At 49.6% G+C, this 19,195-nt stretch overlaps 1 protein-coding gene and 1 long non-coding RNA gene across 2 annotated transcripts in view; both read left to right on the top strand.

Annotated features, from left to right (window-relative positions):
* Smad3 (SMAD family member 3) overlaps positions 1-19,195 on the top strand; it is a 98,276-nt gene that overhangs the window by 15,678 nt on the left and 63,403 nt on the right. The window lies entirely within an intron of this gene.
* LOC125341161 lies at positions 8,758-19,143 on the top strand. The gene is made up of 3 exons (XR_007208894.1): positions 8,758-8,956; positions 13,390-13,392; positions 18,749-19,143. It is a non-coding gene; the product is annotated as an uncharacterized LOC125341161 (long non-coding RNA).

Raw genomic sequence — 19,195 nt, 5'->3', positions numbered from 1 at the left:
TAGGAATGCGTCCAGCTCTTCATTGAGAAGTCTTGCTAACTTTTCTGCCCAGGCCTGGCCCCCAAACTGTGATCCTTCCCACCTCCGCCTTCCTAGTAGCTGGAGCTTGCATTACAGGCATGGCCACCAGCGTCCAGTGTGCTGTCATCAGATTCTTTCCTAAGCTGTTTTTACTGGTGGTGGTGGAGGTGCCCCCGGCTCCTGTGGTCTGGGAGTGGCCGAGCATCAGTGAATTGGAAAACGCTACACACTTTGCCCATGGTGAAATGAGGCTTCACTTGAGGCTTTGTGTCAGGCCAGGGGAAACCAGGCCGTGGCTGGAACACATTCTCATTTAGCCCTGAACATGGGTGATCGGTGCCTCTAGCCAGGTTGCAACTGCAAGGCGATAGAAATGCAGGAAGGAGAGGAGCGGCGTTTGCAGATTGGTTAGAGATTTTGAGAGCCGCAGTGAGTTCTCACCGGGGCGGCGCCCTAGAACGCCCTTTCATGGCGGGGTTAAACTGGCTGTTGCGAAGGGCTCTTCCCATCAATTTTTTTTTCCAACTTGTCTTATCAGTGGGCCTAAGAATTTATTTTTTTTCAAAGAGAAGCGCTGGTTTTCCTTCCAGGCATGTTAAGACCTTTCAGACATACGACTGCCTCCCCATGCGCTCTGTAAGATGGTGCATAAGTGAGCAACCCCTTGGTCCTTTGGCTGGCATCTGTCACCAGGGGGAACCCCTGGGTGATGCAAAGAAGAGAGGCTTGGCAGCCCGGCTCCAGCTTCATGATCTTTTTTTTTTTTTTTAATTGAATTTTATTGACAAGGTGTTGTGCAGAGGGGGTACAGTTACATAATAATAAGGCAGTGACTACATCTCCTTTTTTTTTTTTTGCCAGTCCTGGGCCTTGGACTCAGGGCCTGAGCACTGTCCCTGGCTTCTTTTGGCTCAAGGCTAGCACTCTGCCACTTGGGCCACAGCGCCACTTCTGGCCATTTTCTGTATATGTGGTGCTGGGGAATCGAACCCAGGGCTTCAAGTATACGAGGCAAGCGCTCTTGCCACTAGGCCACATCCCCAGCCCCTGAATACATTTCTTGTGATATCTTATACCCTCATTTTTCTTTCCCTTCCCTAGATCAGGTAGGCATATATACAATATCCAGTGTACCAAAATCATATACAGTAACCACGTAGGGTACGCCACAGGAGATTCACCTAGAACTTTAAATGTAACATCAACAGTAGAATCCTCCTGTGTCCTTCTTGTTGTTTTTGCTTATCCTCATCTTATATAATCATGTGTACATAGCTGTTGAGCTATTGTGATCCACTGATTGGTCTATTCTAGACCTTTTTATGTTTAGTAATTGTTTGGTTTTAGATACATAATGTAAAGTCGCTGACCCAAACATGTGGAAATACCATTTGAAAAGAAGTTTGTTGTTTCGAAGACCTGATCTCTACTGTCCCCCTCCACCCTAACAGTCATATATCAAGGAGACCATGCCCCTTTGTTCTCTGTGTTCTAGGCTTGTCTCGATCAACATTATTTGTTCAAGTTCTGACCATTTCCCTGCGAATACCAATATTTTATCATTTCTAATCGCTATGTAGTATTCCATTGGATACAGGTACCACATTTTTTTGTATCCATTTATCTGTAGTGGGGCATCTGGGTTGTTTCCATATTTTGGCTATTGTGAATTGTGCAGCGATAAACATGGATGTCTTTATGGTATCCTGAGACCTGTTTTCAGGATAGATGCCTAGGAGTGGTATGGCTGGGTCATAGGGTAGGTCTATGCTGAGCTTTTTGAATAACCTCCATACTGTTCTCCAAAGTGGTTGTACTAATTTGCACTCCCACCAACAATGGAGAAGGGTTCCTCTTTCCCCGCACCCCCTCCAGCATTTGTTGTTGCCTGAGTTCAGAGTATAGGCCACTCTAACTGGAGTTAGGTGGTATCTCAGGGTTGTTTTATTTGCATTTCCTTTACTGCCAGGGATGTTGAACATTTCCTCATGTATTTCTTTGCCATTTTTATCTCTTCCTGTGAAGTCTCTCTTTAGCTCCTTTGTCCATTTAATAATTGGCTTACTGGGTTTGGAGGAAGTTAGTTTTTTGAGTTCTCTGTAGATGACAGATATTAGGCCTTTGTCTGTTGCTGTGCTGGTGAAGATCCTTTCCCATATGGCTGGCTGTCTTTCTAGTTTAGTGGCAATGCCTTTGCTATGCAGAAACCAGCTTCTTGGTCTTGAGTGAGTCACTTTGCTACCCCGGCCCCTGGCTTCCTCTTCTGCAACCCGAAGGCGTTGGTTTCCTAGCACCTTAAAGTTTCTTTCACCTTCGAACTCAAATTCTTGCTCACGCACTCAAAGAAATAAACTCATGTGACTCATCCTGGTAGTTTCACAATCATAACTACAGTCACTCAGGGGCAAGAAATTAGGGCCCCTGAATTTGAGGATGGGATGGAAAGAGGTTTGGGGTTCAAAGAAAGCTGTGATGAGTAGGACTCTCACTTCCTCATCATCTAGACTTGGTTGTTGGGGTCACGATGGAAGGTTCTTGACCTTGCCTGCTTATGCAAATGTGGATGCTGCATTTCAGAATTTCTGCAGGTGGGGGCTGGGTAGCCAGTACTTTTGAATTTTCCTGAATGATTCTGGTGGGTCTACGGGACTAAGCCTGAAAGTTGTCAACGCTTATGTAAAGTGGTGGGTCAGGGTGGCAGGCAAGTAAGTGTTCTAGGTGGAAAGTGACCATGGTTAGTGAGGAAGAAAAGCATCCGGTGCCGGTGGCTCATGGTGGCAAACCCAGCTAGCTAGCTACTTAGGAAGCTGAGCTCTGAGGACTTCAGTTCGAAGACAGCCCCCAGGAAAAGGCCATGAGATTCTCATCTCCAATGCACCAGCAGAAAAAGCAGAAGTGGAGCTGTGGCTCAGGTGGTCCAGTGTCAGCCTTGAGCAGAAAAGCTAAGGGGGAGTGCCTGAGTTCAAGCCCCAGTATAGATACACACACACACACACACATGCACACACACACGCACACACACAGAAAGGAAAAGTCCTGAATTGTGTATGTAGATTGTCAGCAGCTGCCACAGCTGAACAGTTGCCCTGAGGTTTGGAGTCCCAGTTCTGTCACATCTCTGGGTCAGTGGTTTCTCAATAGCTTTGAAGTAGTGGAACCAGCTGCAGTTGGTTATTTCTGCTCAGGAAATAAGAGTACTAAGTGAGGGTGGAGCCAGAGACGGAACTGGAGCGGATTAAACCCACCATTACCGCACCCCCCCCACCCCATGGAAGTAAGAAACCCTAACCAACACGGGCATTGGCTAGTGCTGGATCCTTGGCAGTGCCCCGCCAGATCCTGGGAGCTGGGAAAGGGCGTGGGAGTGGGTGTGGTCAGCCAGGGAGCATTGAAGCGATTCCTTGGGCGCCTGGTTCTTCCTGGCTCCCTCCAAGCTAAGATATCTGATGAATTTCTGAGCTGTGGGTCTGAGCAAAGCAAATAGGTTCGTGGGGTTGGAATTGCCCCCTGGTTCCTGGGGGAGAGGGGCAGGCCCGTTTCGGTGGGAAGGGGTGCAAAGGTAACATGAGCCATCGAGAGAAAAGAACTTGGGATGATTGACTTTGAGGGGTCTCCCACCCCTGAGGGGGCGGGGCGGGGCGGGGCAGAGTGGGGGTTAGCGGGAGGCTTTGCCAACTTGGCGAGATTGCAGGTGTACTCTGAAGACAGCTTAGGTCGGCGTTCTTTATTTATTATTTTTGCCAGTCCTGGGGCTGGAACTCAGGTCACTGTCCCTCAGTGTTTTTGTTTTTTTTGTGTGTTTTTTTTTTTTTTGTTCCTCAGCATTTTTACCCAAGGCTGGCGCTTCACCACTTGGGCCACACTTCCATCTCAGCTTTTTGTGGTTAAAGGCAGGCAAGAGTCTCATGGACTTTTCTACCCAGGCTGGCTTTGAACCTGGATCCTCAGATTTCAGCTTTCTGAGTAGCTAGGATGACAGGCGTGAGCCACCAGGGTTCAGCTCATTTCTATTTTCCTTTTATGCGGGAGGCTGAAAGAAGTCTTTGCCAGATTCCTGCTTTAAGGATTACCATCTGTACACCTTAATTGTCTACATAGTTGGAAAGTGTTTTCTGTCTGCTCCCTGAAATGCCAAGTACCTAATATCTTCTTGGTTCTAGGAGAGCTCCTAGGACTGCCTTGTGGTGGCTGCATTTCAGGTGTGGATGGGAGTAATTCTCTGTCACTAAAAAATCCAGTTTGCTCACACCTGTATTCCTGGCAATTCAGGAGGCTGAGATCTGAGGGCCATGGTTCCAAGCCAGCCTGGGCAGGAAAGTCCAGGAGATTCTGATCTCCAATTAACCATTCAAAACTAGAAGTGGCTCTGTGGCTTAAAGTGGTAGAGTGCTAGTCTTGAGCAAAAGGAGCTCAGGGACAGGGCCCAGGCCCTGAGTTTAAGCCCCATGACCGACCTTCCTCCCCACCCCCCTAAAAAAATGAGTTTTCCAGATGCCAGTGGCTCACACTTAGAATCCTAGCTACTCAGGAGACTGAGATCTGAGGATCATGGTTTGAAGCCAGCAAGAAAGTCTGTAAGACTCTTGTCTCCAGTTTACCAAAAAAGCCAGAAGTGGAGCTCAAAGTGGTAGCATACCCACAGGGAGAAATAGCCCTAGTCCCAGCACAAAAACCAACTCGGGTTTGTCCTACTAGCTCCACGATCACAAAGAAAATGCAGGACTGGCTTTGTCAGGCCCGGAAGCGGCCAAGGCCATCATTCCTCCTGCGCGATTATTCTAGGTTTTCCAGCTGCAAGCTGAGTGTTGCTTCTTATCATGGCAGATAAGAAGCCTTATATAGAGCAAACTACATACTTCTTAAGGTGGGCAGCAGAGGCGTTATATATATGCGTGTGTTTTAAAAAAAGCCCTCTATTTTCTGGGCAGCAGAACCAAAGCTTCCAGTAAACATCTCCTCCCCTTTTTACTTTACCTTTTAATTTTGTGTTTATGGTCTCTGTGATCCCAGATTGCTTTGCTGTGATGGTAGGGCCTGTCTGAAGGAGGTGGAGCCAGCTACCCTTTTTCCGGCTGTGATGTGTGCAGCCTCCCACCCTCCCCCCAACTCCCGAATTTACTTTATTATTGTTTTAGAGGTGATATACGGCCAGGTTACATTTACGTGCATCAGATAAGAAGCACATTTCCTTTTGTACAGCATCCTCTGTCCCCTCCCTCTCCCCCATTCCCTCCCTCCCCTCTCCTCCCTCGAGCTGTGAGGTGCACTTTCACCCACGTCCAGTGCGCTCCGCTACTGCACTTTTTCACCCTTTGTTCTCAGACTCTGGGCCCTCCCCCCACCCTCCTGCATGTGAATTCACCATCTATAAGGTAAAGAATATGGAGTCATCAGAAGAAGGAGGATCAGGGGCTGGGAATATGGCCTAGTGGTCAAGTGCTCACCTCGTGTACATGAAGTGCCCTGGGTTCGATTCCTCAGCACCACATATATAGAAAAAGCTGGAAGCGGTGCTGTGGCTCAAGTGGTAGAGTGCTAGCCTTGAGCAAAAAGAAGCCAGGGACAGTGCTCAGGCCCTGAGTTCAAACCCCAGGACTGGCAAAAACAACAACAAAGAAAGAAAGAAAAAGGAAAAACAATTTAAGAAAAAAAGTCCTTTGTTTCCATCTCTTTGAAGTTGGTTTCAGTATGTATATTTATACATGTGAAAGGCACTTGGGTATTGCACCTTTGTGATTTTCTCCTGAGACTGTCCTCTTTTGGTTTCTCTGTATAGGAGTATCTAGAATTTTGTGGGTTTTCCTTCCTGTCCCATTGGTACACTGGCTTTTGGAGTGGCTACTGCCCAGCTGATTGACAGCTCAGACCTGATCAGTTCAGCCTCATGGGGGAGGAACAAAAATAGAAACCTGTGTCTCTCTCTACTCAGGAGGCTGAGATCTGAGGATCAAGGTTTGAAGCCAGCCTAGGCAGGAAAGTCTGAGAGACTCTTATCTCCAGTTAACCTGCATAAAAGCTGCAAGTGGAGCTGTGGCTCTAGTGATAGAGCACTAGCCTTGAGCAACAAGAACAATATAAATAAACACAGTGAGCTCACTGCTGTTCCTCCTTAGCTGGCTGGGGTGGATTTGAGGAGGCAGATGGGAGCGAGCCGGGGCTGACAGAAATACACAGTAGAAGTGCTAGCTAGCCTTGAGCAAAAAGAGGCTCAGGGACAGAGTCCAGGCCCTGAGTTCAAGCCTCCAGACTGGGAAAAAAAAAGTTTGACAGAAAAGTATCTGGCATAGAATGTAGTTACAGCAGATGGGGCTGTGTGTGTGTGTGTGTGTGTGTGTGTGTGTGCGTGCGCGTGTGCGCGCAGGTCCTGGGACTTAAACTCATGGCCTAGGAGCTGTCTTTGAACTTTTTTTTTTCTTCTCAAGGCCACAGCTCCATTTCCAGCTTTTTTTTTTTTGGTCGCCAATTAGCTTGGGCTGGTTTGGAACTGCGATTCTCAGTGCTCAGCCTCCTGTGTAGATGGAATTACAGATCTGAGCCACCCATGCCTGGCGAAAGTGGGCTTTGGCGGGGGGTGGGGGCGGTGGGGATGCGCGGAGCTGTTCTGGAGAGTCCAGGCGAGGAGCCCCCCCAGCCCTGAGGATGGGGGATGGATACCCTGGGAACCCACGCTGCCCTTCAGCCCAGATGCCGTCCTTGAGACCGTCCTTGTGACCTTGTGTGGGTCTTTTTCGATCATTGATCCTTTTCTTCTTTTAGCTTTTTTTTGGGGGGGGGGCGGGGTGGAGCTTGAACTGAGGACCTGGGCACTGTTCCTGGGCCTTTTCTGTTCAAGACTAGTGCTCTACCACTTGAGCCACAGCTCAAGCTTCTGGTTTGTGATGGTTCATTAGAGATAAGAGTCTCATGGGCTCTTCTGCCCGGTCTGGCTTTGAAGTACACTCCTCAGAGCTCAGCCTCCTGAGTAGTACGGATTATATAGGTGTGAGCCCACAGCACCTGACAAAAGGCAGGTTGGAGCCTGGGCTGATGGCTAAGGTTGGTCACCTGCCTTTCCCTAGCAGCTGATACAGCATGAAAGTCCTTTACCACCAATAACCACCTAGTGCTTTGGGGCAGGGGGCATTGGGGGAAGAGACTGCTACTGTCATTGTGGCTGTGGCCATGGTTTCTCCAAAATAGGTGTTTTGAGAAACAAAAGTATAGAGGTTGGCTTTCTTAGGTTTCTTGTCATGCATTTGAAGCTCCACAGCCTTCTCTCCAGGAAGACTCACCGTTGCTTTCCTTTAAATTGGCATGGTCAATATCTACTTCATGAATTATTAATAGCAGATAACATACCTTTTAATATTTTTTTTGGTTTTTTTTGCCAGTCCTGGAGACTCAGGGCCTGAGCACTGTCCCTGGCTTCTTGCTCAAGGCTAGTACTCTACCTCTTGAGCCACAGCGCCACTTCTGGCTTTTTCTGTTTATGTGGTGCTGAGGAATCGAACCTAGGGCTCCATGTATGCTAGGCGTGCACTCGACCACTAAGCCACCTTCCCAGCCCCCTTTTAATGTATGTTGGGAAGCAAAGCCTATATTATTTTACCTCTTGAATTTTTTTTTTTTTGTGACCATCCTGGGGCTTGAACTCAGGGCCTGGATGTTATCCCTGAGATTCTTCTTCTCAAGGTTCGTACTCAGTCATTTGAGCCACAGTGCCACTTCTGGCTATTTCTGAGTAATTTATTGGAGATCAGAGCCTCACAGAGTTTTCCTGCCCAGACTGGCTTGAACGGTGATCCTCAGATCTCAGCCTTTTGAGAGTATCGAGGATTACAGGTCTGGGCCACCAGCTCCCTGGCTCCTCTTTTAATTCTTTATGTCGCCTTCTAGAAGCATAATGGTGTAATCAGATTGTGTCAGTTGGAGCCTGACCAGGAAAGAGAGATTCGTCATTCCTCAAGATTTACCACGGAGGGAATTTAATACCAGGAGCTTGGTTACATAGGTGATACAGAAACCGAGAACCACACATGGGAATAGGAGGCAACCCAGCGCTCCGCAGGAGGCCGCTGCCACCGTTAGTCTGGAAGGACAGAGGGAAGAGGCAGTGTCACCGTGGGCCTGTGTGTAGAGCAGACATAGCTGCTTCTAGCAGGGAAGGGAGAGGGAAGACCCACCTGGCTTCCCCCCTTTTCCTCCAGCCTGGGGCCTCTCACGGGACCCGGCGCACAGCTGGTGGAAAGGTTGACAAGAAACCGCTTTCAACATGGTGGCAAGGCCTCCGTAGAGTCGTTCAGGCTCACATCTCCCCCCAGGCCTGCCTCATCCCCTCTGGAAGCCTCCATCTCATCCCGATTTCACCAGGAGCTCACTCTGCCGGGCCTGTGAAGGCAGCAGGGCTGGTGGAGCGGCCAGCCACAGCGCCAAGGGGGAAGGCGCCAAGCCAGTATCCCACGCCCCGCTCTCTCCAGCCTCTCTGCTTGGAGTCTCTCAGGCAGGCCAAGACTGTCTTGATGGAGGAAGTCTGGTCCTGAGGGGGGCAGAGGGCAGCTCGCTTGGCATCTCAGCCATCGGTCAAGTTGCTGCTTGCTAAGAAGGGAGAGCAGTTGCTGGGCATCGGCTCAGGTGTGTCATCCTAGCTCCTTAGGAGGCCAAGATCTGAGGATCGCGGTTGAAAGTCAGCCCGGGCAAGAATTTGTGAGATTCAGTATCTCCAGTTAAGCAGCAAAAAAGCAAAGGTAGGCCCTGAGTTTGAGCCCCAGTGCCTGCATCAAAACAACAAGGAAGGAAAAACTAGTGGAGGCATTCGCTTAGTGGTGGTTGGTCCTAGGCTGGGCCTGTAAGTGTGGCAAGCCCATCTAGAAATTGCTCACTTTTAGGGAACTAAGGAGCTATGTTGTCTGTCCTCTAGTAGCCTCTGGTACCGATGGAGTACTGACCAACATCCACTGTGTGTGTGCGTGTGTGTGCCAATCATGGGGCTTGAACTCTAAGCCTAGGCACTATTCTTGGACTCTTTTTGCTCTAGGCTAGCGCTCTACCACTTTGAACCACAGCGCCACTTCCGGTTTTTCTAGTAGTTCATGGGAGATAAGAGTGTCGTGGACTTTGCTGCCTGGGCTGGCTTTGAACCGTGCTCCTCAGATCTCAGCCTCCTGAGTAGCTAGGATGACAAGTGTGAGCCACCAGTGCCCGGGTCCGACCTCCACTTTCTTCAGTGTAGTTGATCAAGTGTTTCCTGTGATTGGGGCTTTCCCTAGCTAACGGCCGAAAAGCCATGGGGATCAGAGAGGGCAAGGGGTTTTAACTGGGGAACTCAGGCAAGGACTCCTTGATCCTCGGTCCAGAGAACTCTGTGTGCCTCCCTTCTCAACATTCCAAGGTCTTTCCCAGCCAGCATGTAGAGGATTCTCCACCAGGGCAGGGCAGTAGGACCTCGGACCTCGGTGGGTAGGGTAATGGGCCCAGCGAAGCCAGCCTGAGCCGTGGGCAGGCTAGAGTATGTCGCCATCTTGCAGATAGGGTCCCTGGAAGTCATCAGGTGGGTGGATGGTGAAGGTTGGGGTGAGTTCGCCTATCTCTGGGGTCAGTGGGCACTTGCCCCCGCCCCCCAGGCTCCTGTCGGGGAGGGTGAAGGTGTTTATCTGGCTGCCAGATAGACTCAGCACAAAACCAGGTCTGCGTTCATGCTCGGCTCCAAATTGCTGCCCTGAGGAGAGGCCGTGGCAGGGCGGGCCCGCCCGTGGGTTGTGATAACGTGAGCTCAGGGCCTGCTGCGGCAGGTCCCGATGACTCTAAATAACCAACTTGGAAACAGGGCTGGGGCCTGGAACTTAATAAATAGATATTACTTCTCGCGTAGCCCACGACCATCAGAGGGCCGTAATTACCTGGGCTCTGCTTGGCAGGCGTTAGGGGCACCGGCCCGTATGTGCTCGCGTGCCTTCCGCAGGCGTCTCAAGACACTTAACCCCCCCGAGCTTTGGCGGCTCGTGCCCGTAATCCTAGCTCCTCAGGAGTCTGAGAGCTGAGGATGGAGGTTTCAAGCAGACAAATCCCCGAGCCTCTTCAGTTAAGCACCAACAAGCCAGAGTGGAGCCTGTGGCTCAAGCGGTAGAGCTCCAGCCTTGAGCAACAACAACAAAAAAGCCAAGTGAGAGTGTGAAGCGCTGAGTTCAAGTCACGATTCTTGTACACACACACACACACACACACACACACACAGGAAGCTTAAACAGTGGGTAATCCTTACTAACTTGATGTTTCAGTGTCCTGACGTGGCCAACTTCTGACATGGCAGCATGACTTGGTGCTGGTCCTGGGGTTTGAACTCAGTGCTTGGGTGCTGTCCCTGGGCTTTTGTGCTCAAGGCTAGCTATAGCTCCACTTCTGGCTTTTTTTGCTGTTTTATTGGAGCTAAGAATCTCATGTGCTTTCCTGCCCGGTGTGGCTTTGAACTTCCTACCTCAGATCTTAGCTTCCCGAGTAGCTAGGATGACAAGTGTGAGCCACTAGTGCCTGGCTTTGTCTCCTCTTAACTCAGCTGCGTGCCCTTGGGCAGGTTGTTTAGACCTCTGGACCCTTGATTTCCCCACCTGATAAAGTGAGGGTAAGGGTGATTACCTCTGAGGATGGTCGCAGGGATTGAGTGCAGGGGGAGGAGCCATGCTATGACTGGCCCATGGCGTGAAACATATGTGGGTGACGTGGGTCATCGCCAGCGTGGCGGAGGGCAGGAAAGGGAAGAGACAGCTGCTTGAGCTGAGACCAGTCACAGTAATATCATCTGAGAACCCAAGCCTTCCAGTCTAACTCCCATGAATACCATTCTAGGAGCCACTTCCCCAGACTATCTGTCTGTCTACCTGCCTTATCTATCTAAATCTATCTTGGGGTACAGGGGTTGAACCCAAGCTGTGTGTATACATACATACATACATACTTATTGTTCCTTGTAGTGTCAGAAAGGGAAAAATAGCGCTGTCAGGTGCTACTGTTGATCACTGTTAGACTAAAAACCATTGCTGGATATTTTCAGGATGGATTCTTGGGGACTTCTCTGCTTGGTCTGGTTCTGAATTGTGATCCTCCAGATCTCCGCCTCTTGAGTAGTTAGCATTACAGGTGTCTCCCATTGGCCTCTGGCGTTGTCCCCAGCTTTCTTCTTCTTTTTTTCTGTTCTGTTTTTCCTTTTCTTTAGTTCTTTTTGTTGGCTGTGGGGCCTGGGCGCTGTTTCTGAGCTCTTTTTGGCTGAAGGCAAGCACTCTAACCACTTTGAGCCACAGCTCCACTTCCGGTTTTCTGGTGGTTCATTGGAGACAAGAGTCTCACAGACTTTCCTTCCCAGGCTGTCTTTGAACTGTGATACTCATATCTCTTCCCCTTGAGTAGCTAAGATCACAGGTGTAAGCTCCCGGCACCTGGCTGTCCCAGCTTTCTAAGCAGCTCTTCAGGCTGTACTTTACTAATTACCAGAGTGAGGGCTAGGGGGGTGGAGGGGGGTATGTGCCTCAAATGGTAGAGCACCTACCTACCTGCTTAGCAAGTGCAGGGCCTTGAGTTCAAAATAAATACTAAAAATAATGAAAATAAGCAAGCAAGAAAGCAAGAAGAGGAAATGTTATTGAAATGAAAGAAAAATGACAGTGCTTTGAGTTTGAAGATTAGAGTCTTGGCTGTGCCCTCTGTCCTGCTCGGCCATTTGGCCATTGTCCCTTCCCACTTACCCTCGGTTGTTTTATCTGTAAAGAGGAAGGTGACAGATCTCAGCCTCCTGAGTAGCTAGGATTACAGGCATGAGCCACTCACGTCTGGCTTGTGTAGAAATCTTTGTAAATGTCAAGACCCTGTTCAGAAGAACTCTGGTGTTGATTTGGCTTGCTTGGAAGTAGTTACTTGCTTTGCTTGACCTCTCTCTATTCATCTTGTGTAAGATGAGATAATGGGACTTTGTGCCATCTCACTGAGCAGGTAAAGGAGAAGGGAGGGAGGGAGGAAGGAAGGCAAGCCCACAGCTGGTGGTATTTAAAATGGTCAACTGGCTGGAGCCACAGGGCAGGTTTCCTGGACCCAGCCAGGGCACAGCTTGCCTATGGCAGCTGCCCAGCATGAGCTGTGAGGAAGGAGAAACCTACATTTTATTGATTTTTTTTTAAATTGATTGTGGGGCTTGAACACAGGACCTGGGCACTGCCCCTGAGCTTTCTTTTCAAGGTTAGCATTTTACCACTTTGAGCCACGGTGCCATTCCTGATTGTTGTTGTCATTGTCCCCTCCCCTCCCCACACCCCCCAGGGTAATAGGAGATAAAAGTCTCATGGAGACTCTTCTTCCCAGGCTGGCTTTGAACTGGGATCCTCAGATCTCAGCCTCCTGAGGAGCTAGGATGACAGGCGTGAGCCACCAGCGCCTGGCTGAGACACCTACATTTTTAAGTTAGTGGGATCTTCCTGCCCTACCTCCCGGGCCCAGGCCTGTCTGGGGAAAGCCTGGCAGCCCGGAGGCGAACCACAGAGTACATTTGAGGCCCCGGCCGCTCATTTCCAGGGTGGAGCAGCATTTTTCTCCTGCCGCAGTGAGCTAATTAAGGAAAGCAAGCATCAGGAGCCGGGAGAGAACCACAGCTGGCTGAGGACGATTGCTGCGCTGGGGCCCTGGAAGCTTCCTTGGCCCCGGGTCCCCGGAATTCCCTGGGGGAGCTTAGCTGGGAGCCTGGACAGGAAGGATTGTGGAGGGCACAAGGAGGACGAGAGCGGACCTGGGTTGTGAATGAACATGCCCAAAGCCATAAGCCGTCTGTGCTTTTAGAATGTATTCCAAAGGTCTGGACTCCCCCACTCCCTACCCCCCACCCCCATTGAGGCCTGTGTCTTGAGAGCCAGCTTGGTGACATTTCCTATCCGTGGTTCTGTTCTTTATTTATTTATTTATTTATTTATTTATTTATTTTTATTAATTGGACATAAATTTTTTTACAAGGTGTTGTGCAAAGAGGGTGCAGTTACATAGTAGGGCAGTGTGTACATTTCTTATGATATCTTACAACCTGTTTTTCTATCCCTTGTCTAGGTCAGGTTGACATATATGCAATATACAATGTATCAAGAACATATACAGTATTCACAGACTTGGTCTCTACTGTCTCTCCGTCTCCCTTTGTTAACAGTCATATATCAGGGAGATCATGCCCCTTTGTTTTCTGTGTTCTAGGCTTGTCTCACTCAACATTATTTGTTCGAGTTCCGACCATTTCCCTGCAAATAACAATATTTCGGTTCTGTTCTTTTTGATTCCCACTTTAGCCTTAGAGAGAGCGTTCCCTAAGAGTCAACAGAGGCACCAAGAAGTAAGTGACTGTTATTGTTTAAAAATCCCTATCAGGAGCCGGTAGCTGAGATTACACCTGTAGTTTTAGCTACTCAGGAGGCTGAGATCTGAGGATTGACGTTCCCAGTCAGCCTGGGCAGGAAAATCGGTGAGACTGTTATCTCTAACTAACCACAAGAAAAAGTGGAAGTGGAGCTGTGGCTCAAAGTGGTAGAGCACCAGCCTTGAGCAGAGAAGTTTAAGAACATAATCTAGCTAGGCCCTGAGTTCAAGACCCCCACGACTGATGAAAGAAAAAAAAGCTACAAGTGGAGGTATGGCTCAAGTGCTAGAGCTCTATCTAGCCTTGAGTGTCAAAGCTAAGCAAGAGGGGCTGGGGATATAGCCTAGTGGCAAGAGTGCCTGCCTCGGATACATGAGGCCCTAGGTTCGATTCCCCAGCACCACATATACAGAAAACGGCCAGAAGCGGTGCTGTGGCTCAAGTGGCAGAGTGCTAGCCTTGAGCGGGAAGAAGCCAGGGACAGTGCTCAGGCCCTGAGTCCAAGGCCCAGGACTGGCCAAAGGGGGAAAAAAAAAAAAAGCTAAGCAAGAGCACGAGGCCCTGAGTTCAAGACCCAACACCAGTGCCCCCCTCTAAAATAAAAAGTCTTAAGGTGGAGAACAGATGATGGAAAGCGAGGACTCTCCAGATGGGGCTTGGGCGTTGGTAGCAGGACAGTATGGGGCACTTCCTGACGTTGGGGCTCAGCATAGGCCTGCAGAAGCAGGGCTGTACACAGAGCCATGGTGTCATCCTGTGTAGCTGGTTTGCTAATGAAACAGGTCTGGGAAATCTGCTTCGAGGAAACCTATGGTGAGCCATTCTAAAAGGTGAAGAGTTAAGCTGGGAACCGGTGACTCACCTACAATCCTAGCTGCTCAGGAAGCTGAGATACGAAGGGCAGGAAACTCTGGGTGACTCTTATCTTCAATTAACCAGGGAAAAATGGAAGTGGAGCTGTGGCTCAAGCGGTAGAAGCCAGCCTTAAGTGAAAAAGCTAAGGGACAGTGCCCAGATCCTGAGTTCCAGTCCCAGTACTGGTGCACGTGTGTACGTGCATGCACACACACAGGTCAGTGCACACCTACACAAATGAAGAGTCACATACACCACGTTTCCAACAATTTTCTATAGGTAAATTTCAAGTAGCAATGTGGCTCAAAGAGGGGTCCTGCTGGCTTAGGGCCGTCACTGCGTATGTGAGTTCATTCCCAGGGCACACACATCAGAGAATGGCGGGTGGGAGGGGGGCTGTATGGTATGTGATCAGGAACGCTTTGGTCCATCTACCCAGAAATGGGACCGATGGGGTCCCAGGCCAGTGAGTGACCACAGGTGCCTCTCAGGTGAGTTGTGACATCACTGGAGCACATGCTTTCAAGGTAGTTTTTTGTTTTGTTTTCATTTTTAGTTATTTTGGAATAGAGTCTCGCATTTATACCCCAGCGGGGCTGTACCATGACCTTCCTCCTTATACTTTCTGTATAGCTGAGATCACGAGCATGCTCAGCTGTTTTTATTGATGGAGACGGGGGTCTCACAAACTTAGGCTGGCCCCAGACTGCAACCTATCCAGTTTTCATCCCCTGGGTTGATAGGATTATATATATGAGCCACCATGACTGGCTGACATTGTGTGTGAATGTGTGTGTGTGTGTGTGTGTGTGTGTGTGTGTGTGTGTATGTTTGTCCTGGGACTTGAACACAAGGCCTGGGCACTGTTCCTGAGCTCTTTTGCTCAAGGCTAGTGCTCTACCACTTGAGGCACAGCAGCTCCACTTGCAGTTTTTCAGTACTTCATTGGAGTTGAGAGTCTCATGGATTTCTCTACCTGGGCTGGCTTCAAACTGCCATCCTTAGATCTCAGTCTCCCGAAGAGCTAGGATTACAGGCGTGAGCTGCTGGCCCTGGTGTGAGGTTTCTTCTTGTTGTTGTTTTTAATGATGATGATAGAGGTAACCAGCCATTGCCCACTGGGCACTCACCACACGCCCTTATCTTACTCCGTTTTAACTACTAATAGCCACAGCGTTTGTGAGTTGGTGTAGTTACTAATTAAATCACACACACACACATTCTATTCTACAACGGAGTGTTTTTCAGCCAAGACGGTGGGCACACGCTACATTTAGGGATGAGCCCTGGCTGCATGCTGAGTAGGAGAAGCTGGGCACAGAAAGCTGTGTTCTAGAAGTGAGGCTGTGGCTCAAGTGGTAGAGCACTGGCACAAAAAGAAGAAGGAGGAGGGAAGGAAGGAAGGAAGGAAGGAAGGAAGGAAGGAAGCTAACCGTGCTTTGCAGTCAGAGTGATGGGTGGAAAGCAGCTGAGGGACTCGGGCAGTGGAACGGCTGCTTGATGGGTACAGGGTTTCTCGTAGAGAATGCTGCTGAAACATTTTTGAACAAGAAGGACAATTCTTAAACAAGACAGTAGCCTTTGTGGCTCTTGTGAACGCACATTGTGAATGAAGTAAAAACGCCGCTGAGTTTTACACGGTAAAATGACCCAAATGAACCAGGCTTGGCGGTGGTGCACTTCTCGAATCCCAGCACTCAGGAGCTGAAGCAGGAGGATTGTGAGTTCAAATCTGAGATCCTGTCAGAAATAGTAAAGCCAGGAATTGGTGTCTCATGCTGGCTACTCAGGAGGCTGAGATCCAGAGGATCACAGTTTGAGGCCAATTTGGGGAGAACAGTGTGTGAGAGTCCATTTCCAATATCTCCCACCAAAGGCCAGGCTAGGTGTGGCTCAAGTAAGTGTGGCCTAGTAAGTGTGAGCCCCTGATTTCCAGTCCTAGTTTTTCCTTGCCATGAAAAACAAAAGCTTAAAATGGTAGATTTTTACACGATGTGTGCTTTATCATGAAAAACAACAACACAAAATGCTTGTCCTTGTGAAAGATTTGGTTCCTGATCTGAGTTGCATAGGAGAGAGAGAGAGAGAGAGAGAGAGAGAGAGAGAGAGAGAGAGAGAGAGAGAGAGAGAGAGATTGTTGCATTGAGGCTGAAAGGAGTGCTTCTTGCCAATTCAGACTTCACCTTTATGAGGAACCAGAGGCTCAGAGAGGGCTAATGACTTGCCCAAGAACACAGCAAAAAAGCAGGGATCAGATAGGATTTTGATTTTAGCCTGCTTACTTCTCATTAGGAAAATCACCAGTGGATGAAGTGGGCTTTTAGCGCCCTCCTTCCTTCCCTCCCTCTTCTTCCCTCTCCTTCTCCCTCTCCCTCCCTCTCCTTCTCCCTCTCTGCTGGCACTGGGACTTGAATTCAGGATGTAGGCTCTCTCCTTTGGCCTTTTCCCTCGAGGTTGGCCCTCTGCTACTTGAGCCGTACCTTCACCTCCAGCTTTTTCCTGGTTAGTGGGAGATGAGAGTCTCACAGACTGTCTTGCCCTTGGCTGGCTTGGCATGTTGATCTTCAGATGGCCTTTGGAGCATCTAGGATTATAAGCGCCAGCCACTGGCACCCTGCGTGTTTCAGCTGTTAGGTTGCTGGGTCAGCTGTGTGTTTTCTCCGTTAGGTGGTAGGGTAGTGTCTGCCCGCCATAATGGACAGGCTTAGGATGACCTCTGCAGCCTCTGGGGCTGTTTGGCAGAAAGCAGCTCGGTCTGGACCATGTCTCTGTGTGTCTAGAACAATCTGTGCTATGTAAATGTATACAGGCAGGGTTTCATGAGAACCCTACGTCTCTCCCCATTGCCTTTCTCTCTTTTAAATTTTTATCATTAGAGAGGTGATGTGCAGAGGGGTTACAGTTACATAAGTCAGGTAAAGACTACATTTCCTTTTGGACAGTGTCACCCCTTCCCTTGCTCTCTCCCGCCCATCCCCACCCACAAGTTGTGTAGTTCATTTCAACACAGTGTCCAGTGAGTGGTTTTCTCTTTGACTGTGAATATTGCACACTAGGAGAACACCATTTTCCAAGACTTAATTTGTGTTCAGTCTTCTTTCAGAGCCTCCAGCCTGCCCCGCCCCCATCCTATGCCCCCAGCACTGGGTAAATTAAACTGTAGCTTATGGTAATGTTTATGTACAGGAGTTATGAGCTGTTTCAGTGCTTCGGTGTCAGAAAAAGGGTTCAACCTTGTCATACCCACTGTGGTTCTTCCTATGGCCCGCTAGCTAGGATGACCTGTGTGTGGTCTCCCCTGCAGCTCAGCACCCTGTTCTGGAGGGCGCTTTCTACCTGCATCACCGTAACACACCCGAAGGTTCCCGTATACAAGCCACAACAGTGTCAAAGACAATGAATAGTGCAGGGCACGGTGGCTCACGCCTGTCATCCTAGCTTCCTCGGGAGGCTGAGATCTGAGAATCAAGGTTGGGAGCCAGCCAGGCAGGAAAATCCGGGAGACTCTTACCTCCAGTTAACCAGCCAAAAGCTGCACAGGGAGGAGTGACACAAGTGGTAGAGCTCCAGCCTTGAGCAAAGAAAGCCAGGGGAGAGCACAGAGGGGGCCCGAGTTCAAGCTCTCGCACTGGTGTGCGTACATGTGCACGTGAAAACGTACACGTGTGCACACGTGGTGAGAGTGGTGCAGATGAACTGCTATTGAATTAAATGTATTGAAGCATGCCGCCTGCAGGTTTGGAATTTCAGAAAGACCCAGGGGTGAGGGGTGACCAGCCCCCCATGTTATGAGCCCTGTCAGCTCAAGGAAGTGGCCTCCGGTTTCCAAGATTGGCTTCCTGACGTGTGAGTGTGAATGGAGCCTGTGGCCACTCCGTCCTGGGCTGGTTTGACATGAAGGGCTTTATTTCTTAGCTGCCAGGCTCTTTTTTTTTTTTCCTGCTGTGCCAGTACTGGGATTTGAACTCGGGACCTGAGTGTTGTCCCTTAGCTTTTTCTCTCAAGGCTAGTGCTCTTATCTCTGGAAACACACTTTCCCTTCTAGCTTTTTGCTGGTTAATTAGAGATAGGAGTCTCTCAGATTTGTCTTCTCTAGGCGGCTTTGAACTGGGATCCTCAGATCTCATCTTCCCAAGTAGCTAGGATGACAGGCGTGAGCCACCAGGGCTGTTAGGGCACCAAGGACAGATGCGAGGGGCCAGAATAATGAAGACCAATCACTTCCGCTTCCTGTTTGTGTGGAAGCCGGGCTTGGTGGAGTAGCGTTTGCCTGTGTTTTCTGGGAACTGGGAGTCAGAATGGCCCGTGTTTATTCTGTCATCAAATCAGCTGGGCTAGGAAGCACCTGCTCCATTTCAGGTAGTTGCGGCCCTGGAGGAGTACGTGGTGTAATTGTGTTTCCGTGGGTCACTCAGAAGGCAATCGCACCTCCAGTGTGGAAATTAACCTGCTGGCTCCTGCGGTCCCCTGGGTTCAGCTGCTCAGTCCCTGGGGGGAGCATGTACATGCACGCTCGAGTGTGTGTGTGTGTGTGTGTGTGTGTGTGTGTGTGTGTAGAAAAAGCCATGAGAGTTGGGTGAGTCAGATTTAACCACTGTTGTTTTTTTTTTCCCTTTTTGAAACTTGTTATGCAGCAATCAAGTGCTTGCTCAGAAATGTGTGAAAACCACTTAAAATGTGCAAAACGCCACCCTTTTCAAAGGCGATAGGCCACTTTCTCTGGAGCCATGGCGGCCGGCTGCGTGGGGCCGGCCGTGAGCAGAGAGTCCACAGGTGAATTCTGTGCTCTGCTTGGTTAGGAACGGGAAGCCCTGGTGTGGGCTGATACTGGGGCTTGAACTCAGGGCCCCAGGTGCTCTCACTTAGCCTTTTCACTCAAGGCTGGTATTCTACCACTTAAATCACAGCTTCACTTCTGGCCTTTTGCTGTTAGTGGGAGATAAAGAGTCCCATGGATTTTCCTGC

Source organism: Perognathus longimembris, chromosome 23, assembly GCF_023159225.1.
Source record: "Perognathus longimembris pacificus isolate PPM17 chromosome 23, ASM2315922v1, whole genome shotgun sequence".
Taxonomy (NCBI): Eukaryota; Metazoa; Chordata; class Mammalia; order Rodentia; family Heteromyidae; genus Perognathus; species Perognathus longimembris.
The sequence above is the reverse complement of the archived record's forward strand: the minus strand, read 5'-3'. Positions and strand labels throughout refer to the sequence as shown.